Source organism: Cebidichthys violaceus, unplaced genomic scaffold, assembly GCF_023349555.1.
Source record: "Cebidichthys violaceus isolate CVI_PGR_0920_01 unplaced genomic scaffold, fCebVio1.0.p SCAF_23, whole genome shotgun sequence".
NCBI classification, from domain to species: Eukaryota; Metazoa; Chordata; class Actinopteri; order Perciformes; family Stichaeidae; genus Cebidichthys; species Cebidichthys violaceus.
Window position 1 is genome coordinate 5143675 of NW_027176406.1, and position 12492 is coordinate 5156166.

Here is a 12492-nt window from a genome sequence, read left to right on the forward strand (position 1 = left end):
CCCCATAGGATTGTTAGAGCGAGTGTGTGGGAGGAGGAAAAGGGAGACAACTTATGGTTGCAATTTGAAGATGCTTTTTTTAGTGACTCTTACATGTGGGAAGTCAAAGTCATTGAGCCTGGGGCGTCTGTGGGAAGGCAAGCTCGAGATCTGGGAGAGTGGGAAGTTTAGATCTCCTGGTGGAATTCTCTCACTTTCAGCTAAGGGGGGCTTTTGGTTAAAGGGGGCCATAGGCTTGTTGAAATTTGGGAATGCTTATTTACATTAGATTGATTCAGTCTGTCACAGTAAAGGGGGAGGCATACAAAGTTAATCTGCAGGAAACGGAACATGCAGCCCACACCACATGCAGTTCTCTGTAATGTGGGAATCCTGAACCACATGACGCTGTAAACGCTGGAAGAAGGCCTGGAACAGAACCACAGATTATAGTTTAACCAGGGGGCAACAGTCGAAAACTTGTGATCTTGCTGTGTTTTTGTGTGTGTGAAAGAGAAAGATAGGGAGAGAGACAGAGACCAGTAATGGTGTAAAGTGCATCTTAGCCTTTCTCGCTGGTTCCCAGAGTCTGCGCCAGCTGGTTGGTAACTGTTGAGTCTTTGCTACACAGCTGCCCTCCAAACTGATTAGAGAGAGCTGGCTAACTCCACCAGCACCATTGTGCTCTTCTATTTAATCTGAATTTGAACAAAATGTGAAAGCACAAGAAAGAATACTTTGGTGCTGTTTTTCACTGTCTATTGTACTTTGAGGATATTAAATGTGGTCAGGCAACCCACCCTTGACATACCTGTAATTGACTGCCGTCTGTGAAGTTAGAATACCGTGAGTTTGTAAACAGAGGGGATTAGTGTGAAAAATGATGCGGAGAGATTTAGTGTTTGAACATACAATTCTTAAAATTCAACTTCAAAAGAATAGAGCTGACAGATGTGACAGTTGACCAATGACACTTCCGATATATATCCATTGTGCGTGTATGGCTTTTTAAAGAGTGGCTGAAATGTAATCTGCCCATCTGTACAGGGGCCTAGAGCAGTCTGCTCTTGCCGGAACACAGCGCGATGAAAAAGAGCATCAAATCAGCGTGCTAATTCACAGTAAATCCTCTTAAAAGACTTTGTTCCTTCCTGTCACTCACTCACATACAGGGGTCACAACCTCCAGAGGGTTTGGCTACAGAAGTTTTAAAAACCACAACGAAAACGTCACAGCCCAGCCACAGGCCCCAAGCTGCAGCATAAGAAATAAGATACCCACAAAATGGACCTGCCGCTGGAAAAAAACAAAGGGGGTTTCAAAGACACAGGCATGCAGATGAGGATTCTGAGAGGAGTCAAGTTGAGTAGAGAACGTGAGTTGGACTGATGTTGAGGTCACACAGGCTTGCTGGAACAACTGGGTGGTAGCAGGTGGCCAGCAGATTTGATATATTTGATTACCTGGAGTACGTAAGTAAAAATGATTGGACTACGCTGGTTAATTGATTGTTAACTATTAACCAGAAGGAAAAAAAGTGTGCGGACAAACACAAAGATCAAAAACGCATATTTTAGATGCAAGTCACATGCACATCAGACACAACAAATGATAAATACCTTTTGGAAAATCAAATAAAGGAGCTATGCCTGTAACTCTCTGTGGTTAGTAAATACTGATGCATTCATCACTTGTGTGGTGGGAATCTAATTTTCAGGCTGATGGACTGAATCTTTCCATGACATTGTCCAGCGCTGCCACTATCAGCGTGCATGGTTGGTTTCAAGTTGGCTAATCAGATTCAGTGTTGGTCAGTGTTGTGTTATCTGGGCTGCCATGGTCCACCAGTCCGCCCATTCTGTGAGCTCTTAGTGGGAGTGCAGTTTCCATGCAGTCATGAACTATAAAGGGGAAGTCGTTTTGGCCTCCTGCAGTACTGTGGGAAAGTGCGGCTCTCGCTTCCTCTGCTTATTTTGACCAATCTGGTTATAAATGGGCATTCACAAGCAGGCAGCCCTGTAAGCACAGCCCTGAGCCCTCTAGTCACATTAGCCTCTTTAATATTCCCTATCTCAAGAGACCAAAGTTCTGAGAGCGAGGTGCAAAGGGCCATGCATTTTTCCATTCAACAGAGCAGAAAAAAATCCACTGGTATGTTTTGAGTGGATGTTTAACCCGAGATGTTTACAGTAGTAATTTAGACTGATTCTCTGAAACATTTAGTCCCCAGAGACCTTGTCAGATTTCTATTTTACTGGGGTCTTTTTTGTCTCCTTCTCTCATTTTTTGATTGTCTGCCTTCTCCCATTTATGTCCAGCATATAACGAGATAAAGGGAACAAGAAGGGGTAGTAAGATAACGAAAAGGAAAGTCAGATGCAGCTTACAATTTGTTTTGACACATGTTCCGCCTGTTGCACACATGCACAGTCTGAAACAACTCCATAAGACTGTTTTGCAACCAAGCATTCTTGTGCAAGTTGCATTCCTGGACCCATTATATCACCACGGACATATTCCATATCATTAGATTACAGGCCCGCTGAGGTCAGAGCACCCACAGAGGAGCTTCATTGTTATGTGTGGTGTCAGATCAGAAGCCAGTAGGAGGGGATAGAGTGGGTCCTGGCCTATGTTCCTGGCCAAGGTTCAGATTGGACCCACAGCTGCACAGGCAGGGTCCTGCAGAATCCTGGGTCTGAGCTGAGCCCTGACAGGTGCTGCATTAAAACTGCCCTGAAACCGCTCTCTTTGGCTTAACGTTGATCCCCTCTTGCAGACGCCTCGTGTAATGGCCCTTTCATTGGCATGCTGTTAAACCAAACGCCGATCTGTGACCAAAGCACAGGCCGGCAAAACATCAGCCCTCTAGAAGGTCACTATAGGAAAGAGGAAGATTCTACTGAGTGGCAGAAGTGAAAGAAAGAATGAAACATTGAGAAGAAAACTTATGCTTGAGCAAAACTTTGATCTGAGGATCATCCTTACTCCCTTTTCCTGTCTCTTCTTTTGGATGACTGACAGTGCACTCTTCATGTGTATGATTTATATCATTCAGAAGTCCCAATTTTCAAATGCCTGCCTCTGTTTTCACTTATTCACAGTCTCATTTACTCAAACTTTGACTTGAAAAAACAAAAGCAGCATGGCAGCTTCGGAATGAGAAAAAGAACAAAGTACAATTGCCCAGTCTTCTAGAAGTTTTGTCTGTGTTCCTAGAATCCCCCAGTTGGACGTGGTAGCAGCAGCTGTCACTGTCTCTCTCTCTCTCTCTCTCTCTCTCTCTAGCCTGGCACAAAACTGCCTGATGCTTTTAATGGGTGATTAGTGTCAGATATCTGGCTGTTGCCGCCTGGGCCTCAACTGTGGGAAATAGTCTTGCTGGTTGCACCTGATCCAGGGCTCAGTTTAGAGTTTCCTCCTATCTAAGAGGAACACAGGGATCTAGCACACACAAAACAAGACTTAGAAGATTGACTCTACAAAATGGTATTTCATTAAGAAAAGCATAGCTCTGCCACTCAGCTGGAGCCTCTCCAACCAGTACTGGGCCAAGGGGCATAGAGCTCAAGTTTGCCCGGCTATTTCTCTGCCCAAAAACCCCATTTCCATTATACAATATGACAGTTTGGCTCACCCTCTCTGTGAAACTGAGGAGGCATGCCGGCAGTTATTATGTGCATGCATAAGGGTCAGGTAAGGTGAATTCCTTGGCCTGGTTGTATGAATTCATTACTGATGTCCATGATGTACAAAATCCTAAACCTGCAGAAAACTGAATTTGGACACAAATTGTACGCTGGTCTGTTATTTGATAATGATGAAAAAAGAAAGAAACATGGAACACATTTCTATTTTGATTACATTTTTTTTTCTATTTTATTTTTGCAAAAAAGAACATCAGGGAAAGTATAATTATATTACAGTAAATATGTGCCTGTTTCTTTAAAGTTGACATACCACTGAAGATGAAACAATGGGATCCTATTGTTTTTTTTCAGTAAGTAGACGAGGTCACTGTTTAAAAGAACAATAGCACAAATATTCTGGTTCCACTTATCTGCAATATCAAGTTTACTGGATTTGGCTTTCTCCTCTTGCGTGTTTCGCAAGGATCCGCAAACTCAGTCCTCCAGTGTCTCCCCAGCAGCAATGGGCTGACTCAATCACAGAATGATGAGTACCATGTGGAACTCTGAAAAGTATCACCACCTCATCACCTATGTGTTGCACAACAACTTCATGCAGCTGTTTAGAGAACGTGGGGGTGATGGAAACAAACAGAAACCAGAAACCAAAATGTTAAGACATTAACATTTGGTTGCACAGTAAAGCAATGCGCATGCAGATTGTCTTATGTGCATTTCTCTCCAAGCTATGTCTTTGTGTCTTTCTCTGTTTCTGGCTGTGCTGGCACTGCAGCATGTGAATGATGCCCCTCACCGCAGCTAAGAGCAGCGGGTAGACGGCTGTCTGTGTGACGGCTGTGGTGTCCTCTCTAAGACAAAGGGAACTTGGCAGGCTGCTGGGCTGCGGTTGGATCAAACAGGCCTTGTTTATTGGACCTCTCCCTCTTTGCTCTGCGCTCCTCAGAGGCTGTGTGTGAGACTGCAGCAGTCTGAAGTGTCTGAGAGATCTGCTCACCCCTCGAAGACGGGAACTATTCAGACCACACACAGGGGCGCTTCAACCGCCACAAAGGAGAGTGAGGAAGAAGGCAGACACACTCACTGCGCATATGCTCTCTTTATGACTTCTTCAAGTCACTTAGTTAGTATCTGTAAAGATTATACAGCTCTAAGAAAGAATTTCTCTCTCTCTTGACCTTTACTTTAGTTTTAGTCCATGATGTCTTATGGTCACATATAGCTCCCCTCACCAACCCCTTGCCTTTCTTTCTTTCTGTCACTATACTCACTCTGAGAACAATGTACTGCTACTGCTCTGTGTTTTCCCATGGCGCTAGCACTGGAATGTGTGCCTGTTAAAGGTGATATATATTTGCTATTGGGTAGAGAGAGAAGGCCTTCATTACTGCTTGATACAGATAGAAGGGAAAAGCTGAGGTTGAACACCACTACCCTGAGGCATTCTTCATCAGCCTTCACTCTGGGTGCAGGAATGGTATCTGAGATTTGTACAGTTAAGACTCCTACTGCTAAATCATATAACAACATAACAGTAGAATACAGTGGGTAGTATGCACACACACGTGTGGTGGTGTTTTTAGAGAGTGAGTGTGATAAGTGAGAGATAATGATCAGCTTGATAAGTTTGAGTGGAAGGTGTGGAAGGAAGATCAGGTATGGACAGGTTGCTGTCTTATCCCTACATCTACCGTTGGGTTCCCAGAGACTTATTGGCACTCAAGGCTGACACACGTACGGTACGGGAGATTTGTTATTAAAGTTGTGACTTGAGGGAAGAAGAGTAGAGGAGGTCATGGTGCATTCCCTATCTGAGTCCCTTTCCTTTAAATGTTATGTGTTACATGTTCTTATTCTCCCACATCCTCCTATCGTTGCCCTTGATTCCCACGCTAAGCACCAGCACTGATGGGAACAATTCAAAAACACATCTGTCTGTCTTAAAAATAAAGAACTGAAAAAAGGACAAACTGGCGCACTGCAAAAATGTAAATTTTCAGTCTTAGAATCCTATTGTACTTAAATCACAGAGAATGCTGAACATGGCAAATACACAGTGCAGTTGATTTTAGGCAACATATTTTTATTCGTCAGTGGCCCTACACTTCAAATAGTGCTCCGTATCCCACTAGTGTCGGTTTTGGGCTGTGTTGATGAAATTGTAAATTGGACCATAATGGATGATGATGAATGTACAACAACAGCTTTGTTTCAGCCTTCTCTAAAATACCAAAGGACCTGTGTTTTTAGAATTTCAAAGAGGGCAAAATAATTCCGCTCTTCTAAACTCAAGATGATTGTATTTTGCCCAATATTTACTTTATACTAGATTTGCCTTATTTAGAGTATTAAGTATTCAGTTCATTCTTATTTTATAGCCCAATTACCTCTAAAGCAAAACATCAACCTGGTATGCATATTGGTATTTTTTCTGTTCATTATTGGTGACAAATTGTAAACAACGTTCTTCCTCACAAGAACATATTGAGACTACTCCACCTGAGTGCTGTAATACACAGTGTTTTACTGTGAGAGTGGAAATATCCAGATGATGGAGTAGTTTAATGGCATTTTTGGACCTCTGCTGTCCACATCTGTTGTTTTGGAGTAGGCAGCAAATATAGCAGCAGCTAAAACACTACATGTAACAGTGACACACAACTTCACCAGTGCTTTAACTAATATGAGGGTGCTCACATAATGTTAAAATTGCAAAATTTTGCTCATTTCACCGTAGCCCCTAAATGCTGTTCTAATATTTGCAGCATAGTGAGCAATTCCCAGGGTGACCTTAATGGTGCTCGTGGAGAAATTACAATAATGAGGAAGTTCTCACACAAGAAAAGGATTTTCATGCATGCTCAGCCAAGGCCACTGAGCACTCTTATCTCTCCCTCATCGATCCCGAACCTCAGAAAGCAGCTTTTCCCACACAGAGTCCCCTCACTCAGCAGCATAAACAAATACACACAGCCTGCCATCTGCATGTGGAGCAGCAGAGCTTACATGGGACACACTGAGGGCTCATTCACTAACATCAGAGCTACTGAAACCTGCTCACAGTGGCCTAGCTGTGCTATGTCTGGTAGAGAAAGGAGAATAAAGAACAAGTCTCATCAGGGTATGAGAGGAGTAGTTTGAGGAAGGATGTAGAGAGTTGGAGGGGACCAAACGATGGAACACATTAGGATGTGGAGGGTGCCAGGCTGAGTCATTTAGGTTCATAAAGCCAAAGCCATTTGCCCACACAGAGCATGTGTTTCTGTCATCAGGAGGATTGTATGCCCTGAGTGCCGATCACTTTAGGAGTTTTTTGTTGCTTTGAACATGCCAGCGTTCAGGCCACAGCCCCCATCAGGACATACAGATGAAACAGGTTTCAGCCTTGTTAAAGCATGGGTAAATATCTTGTGTGAGCAACACATGTGAGTAGAGAAGACCAAACATCCGAATAACTCAAAATCTAGTATTGCGTATGCAACAATGAAGCCCCCACCTGTTCAAAGGTTTCACTCAACTCAGTCCAGGTCAAACCTATCCTTTCCAAATATCACAGTAACTTACATTTTGAAAACTGCATTTGGCGGTATTACAACCAGATTTATGCTCAAGTTATATATTGTACTCCCATTTACAAAATGGGAAACCTTATTTGTAATTAGTGCAAACGTCAGACCTGGTATTTGTCATCTTACTCAGTCAGTCAGTAATACTGGCTAAATACAACTCTCCACTCAACGCTCCTTTGCCCAAGACATGACATGATGGAAAATGTATTTTGTGAGGGCTGTACGGAAAAGGAAATCCAGGCATTAGTCACTCGGGCCCCTTCAGTGCTGTCACAGGAGGGACTTTCTGACTTCAAGTAAACGAAAGGATTCCTAGGGACTTGCCACATTTTGCTCTTCTTTGATGTCTCCTTCTTGAGCATCACATCTGATTACTATTCAAACAGTGCCCCTGCATTCATTCATGTAGCCTTGATTTTTGAAACCACAGGGGTGGTGGTGCCTAATTGTGGTGTGTGAGATGTGGTTTGTTTTGTAAAGGAATTATGACAGATCCAGGAATTCAGTTCAGTGTTTCTATACAATCTTCTTTATTGTCTTCGATGTTTGAAAATGAACTCTCACTGCCTATTCCAGATCATTCTGTCACTGGGATTAAAACTTCACATGGAAACATTAAAGTTGAGGGTAGGACTCTGGACTCAGGTTTCAGAGGAACTTCAAACAGTCTGGGACTGGAGGCCAGTTTGCGTAAAACCACTAAATAAGGCGACCCCATGTGAAGGAGAGAAATTCCCCAGTATATGAGGGCGTGGGCAACCCACTACCCTTATTTGTGACCCCCTCACTCCTGTGCCTCAAGCCCCACTGTGATTGCATTGACCCTCTTCCTTCTTGTGCCCCTAAGGCTGCTCTTATTGTAGCAATGTGGGACTCCAGTGCTTCCTCCTCCCTGCGTTTGTACTAGAGGAGCTTGGAGAGACCAGGGAATTAGAACAAGCTGTCGAAACAGCATTTCCGTGGGAGCGCAGGTCAAGGAGACCCCCAAGATGGCCTTTCTCATATATGTGGGAAATCCACCTCCAAACCCACTGCTAAACAGGAAGAAGTCTGTGTCCCAACTATTCACAAAGATTATTAAAAAAAAATCAGCCCATAGACTGAGAGGAAATTCAATGTTACTGATCTGACAACAGCAAATGCAACATGTATAAAGGACAATTTAATGGTTCGGGCCAGCATAGCAACATACATGATTACATTAGTTACCTCTCACAAAACAGTGTTGACTGATGTGTTGACACAATCTGTGCTGTTCACTGTATACTCAACATGTTATTGTAGTAACGTATCTAACAGCATGCATGTGAATTGGAGACAGGAGAAGGAAAATAAATCAGTTGGTATCCACTAGCTTGATTCACAGAACGATTCCCAGTAATTATGTCCCATAAGGGAGCCAATAGTGTAATTAGGGGTTACTACGGAGCAGAGTGTGTACCACATCTACGATCCCCCAGGGACTGTGTGCCTCAACATGTTCACCAGAGTGTGAGAACCCCAGCTCATGAACTCACCTAAACACATAGAGTTGCTCCAAATACTCCACCACATCATAATCTTACATGACAAGTTTTATATCAAATGATTCATTTGCAAAAATGTTTAAATGTTTAATCTAAATTTTCACACATATTTATAACATTTCATTGGCACTCCAGATACTCCTTTTTTTCTATCAACTTTGGCTATGTTGGGAGGAGGCCATGGCACTGTGAGAAGCCTCTGACGTATGGGATCTCATGACACACAGTGCAATCATTACTCTTTCCTTTGACTAAAAGAATATGAATGACTCAAGCAACAGGTGATTTCAAGACGTGTTTTCTCCTCAAAGCAGCAGGTGCCTGCCTCAGTCCAAACAACCCAGCAGGAGCTTTTACTTTCCAGTGTGAGAACAACAAAGAAGGTCCAAGTACAGATGAGACCTCCTTCTGGCATTTCCAACACTCTTTTAACCTATTCTAGTAAAGTAAAAAAATGTTTAGATCTTGCTCTATTTTCACCAGTTATATCCCCTCTGTTTCCATAGTATTTTGTTGTTTCCAGAGCAAGTGACGGTGCCAGCAGAAGCACAGGAAAGGTGAGACAAGACACAGTTGAGTCAGTTTTTAATTGATCGATAAATTCTGAGGAAAGGTTGGTTAATAACTGAGGGAAAAGAAAAAAATTGGGAGATAAGTATACACATTAGTGTGGACCAGGTCTTAAAGGGCATAGGTGCGTTTCTCTTATAAGGACCATCACTTAACTGACTTCTGTTTTTACTGCAGGGGCCTGCAGTGACTATCCCCTATCCTGTAATCTAGCCTTCATCCTACCTGTCATAGGTGTTCTGTTGAGAGTCAGTGCCACAACCTTGGAAACTGTGATAGGGGGCATCGGTGCTCCTCATGTGCCCCGCCCCCACCTCCCCAGCTTTGATGGTTGAGAGTTTGCAGGGCCTGACAGCTGCTCTTAAATTAGAGAGTAGGAGAGAACACAACAGGACCCTGGAATGTCTGGATTGTCTGGATTGCCTTTCTCTTCCGCAGAGTCCTGGGAAGATGGCTGCAGCTAAGTCAAAGTGTTGGAAGCAGTGGATATTAGAAGATTAATAGATCTGAACAGCAGGGACGGAGGAATTGAACATGTCAGATATTGGTGACAGTCTCATGGTGTCTGCCCTGGGCCCAATAGTCAGGCCATCCTGAGGTGAAACGTCCTCTCATGCATTATCACACCTCCTTCATTAGTTGCTGGGGAGACAGTGACCAGGTCATGGGGGTCAGTGTGGCCAGAGCCATGGTTGTAAAATTGCCCGGACAATAAAGTCAGCCTCAATAAGGGTGTAGTGACCATTCAGGAGAGATTAGCACTACACAGCCTGGGATCCACCCAGGAACACAACCTTTACCTAAAGCTGCAGGACACCAGGCAAAACACAGGACAAGACAGGCAGTGAGGGAGGAGCATCACAGAGTTTCCAAACAGCAAAATCTTGCAGCCGTGAGGGGCTCACATGAGGTGGACGAACATAGATAGTAAGGCCATGGGAGAGGAAAACAAGAGATTGATAGAGTGGGGGACGAGAGGATGGGCAGGATAGAACAGACGAAGGAAGAGAGATTAAAGGAGTTGGCTGAGCTTAGAGGCACAAGCTTCCAGATAGTGAGAAGGAGATTGGATCCAGCCGTCATGCTGATTTTCTCCTCCTCCTGCCATATACCAGTGTGTTGTTTTTCTTCAATATGTTTTAATAAAAGTGGAATTACTGCAAGCCCTCCTCTCTCCTCTGCCCCTGGGTGGTGTGATGTGGAATGTCTGCTGCTTTCAGTCACCTTCTCTACCCACTCTGCACCGCAACCAAGTCTTTCTGAACAGGGCTACTACTAGCTTCAAACAATACACTTGACCCATGTGACCCATATACAAAGAGCAAAATAATAACCGCAACACAATAACAGTAAGCAAGACTTAAAATTCCAATGAACCACGTTTTATCTCTATATGAGAACGAAGCAATGAAATGAGAATTATTCACATATCCAATAATTTATTCTCAATGAGAGAGGCTTAGAAGGCCCTGTCACAACAGATAGTCTGTGTATGTATTTGGAATAAACTTCAATCAGCGTGGTCAACAAACCTTTAAGAGTTTCCTTTTTAAAGCAGGGTAGTCAGCCCTCAGGCACCGAGCACTTAAGCCATATCGACCCCGAACACTTCACTTTAGTCCCACCCTGTCTTATTCCATTACTGCCTTCCTTATCACTCAAGTGTGCCTTCAGGCTAGCCTTAGCCAGAGGAAGGAATGTGGCGTGCACCTTTCAATCTGTGTCCAGTAAACCTGCCATTTCCCAAATTCACCCATTTTTCTTGACTTGATCCTAAACTGACCACAGAGCATCGTCAGACACTTTTTAATGAAGTACAACAGCTGCTGTGGCGTGTCTGTGTATGATAACATCTTTGACCGGATCTGGCTCTGCTGCTGCCTTCCACAACCAATCCAATGTGATGAAGAGGAGGATGGCTGGGGTAGTAACCACACATGTAATCTCAAACCACTTCAGTGGGCTGGGACAAAAGGGCTTCCATGACAGATTTTGCGATCAGAGACTGCTTGGCCGACAAAGCAAGCAGGCCTGTTGATTTTGGCAAGGATTTAGTCTCACGTTGGACAGTGTTGGCGAGATTCATGCCAGACACTGAAATAGCTGCTGTCCATCTACAAAGCCATAATGAGTCAAGTTCACAAGAACACTCATGCAACAAATACATCCATCGTTTGTTTTTTACAGTAAGACCTTGCAAGAATCAAACTGTACTGTATGACATCTCTGATGTAGATTATACGGAGATTTATGTGTTTGTGGCAAAAACCCTCATGTTGTGCATGTGTATGTGTAGATGGCTGGGTTTGGTGGGTAGGCCGGTACAGGCTAATTATCCCATTCTTGTTTTTTTTAGTAGTAATTATACCTCAGAGGTACACTGTCATTGTTGCTCACTGGCTGTTGTTTTGATTGCGCACCAGTCAGGTTTAGTGTTTTTTCCCTGTTCTTTTCTTAAGGAAGATCCTGGCTCAGGAGGGCTCTGCTGGGACACGTAGAGGCACAGGTGAGGCTGTGGGTACAGCCTCTCTCACCTCGGTGTGTAAGTGTGGGAACCACTCAGCCGGCAGTAGTGCATGAGTAACAAGGACCCTGAGGGAGTGTGGCGTAATCTCCACCTAATACTCTAGTCTCTTTCTCTCACTCGGCGGAACACACACGTTCACTCAGAAGACTGAGCACATTCATGCATTTATCTCGATCAGCATGCAATAAAAACAGCAATCTTCAACTGAAAGCTCATCCTGAAATCACATAGACACAGACATATTTGTATTGTAAATACAGTCACAGCCTGGTAAATAACACCTTTGGTTCCATTGTTGGACCAAATTTACTGAACTTTTCTGAAGGAGCTTGCATAACAAATCACATTATGAAACTAACCAGTTAGACAAGTATGTGTCACAAATTTGGAGCTTGGTTTGGTTTGAATGAGGGAATCATTAACTCCAATGGAAATGAAAGTGAGACATACAGTAATTACATGAGTATTAATAAAAATGAATCGTTAATACCAGAATTTAAATGCATTTGACCAAGTTTAATCATTTTCAAAAGCAGTTCACAATACAAATACTGTGAACACACAGATATGGTAATAACACCACCTCTTGTCCAATGCAGACAGCTAGGAAAGACTTCAGCCCCCTGAGACCCTGCAAAGGATAAACTGGTATATACAATAGATGGTGGATTAAA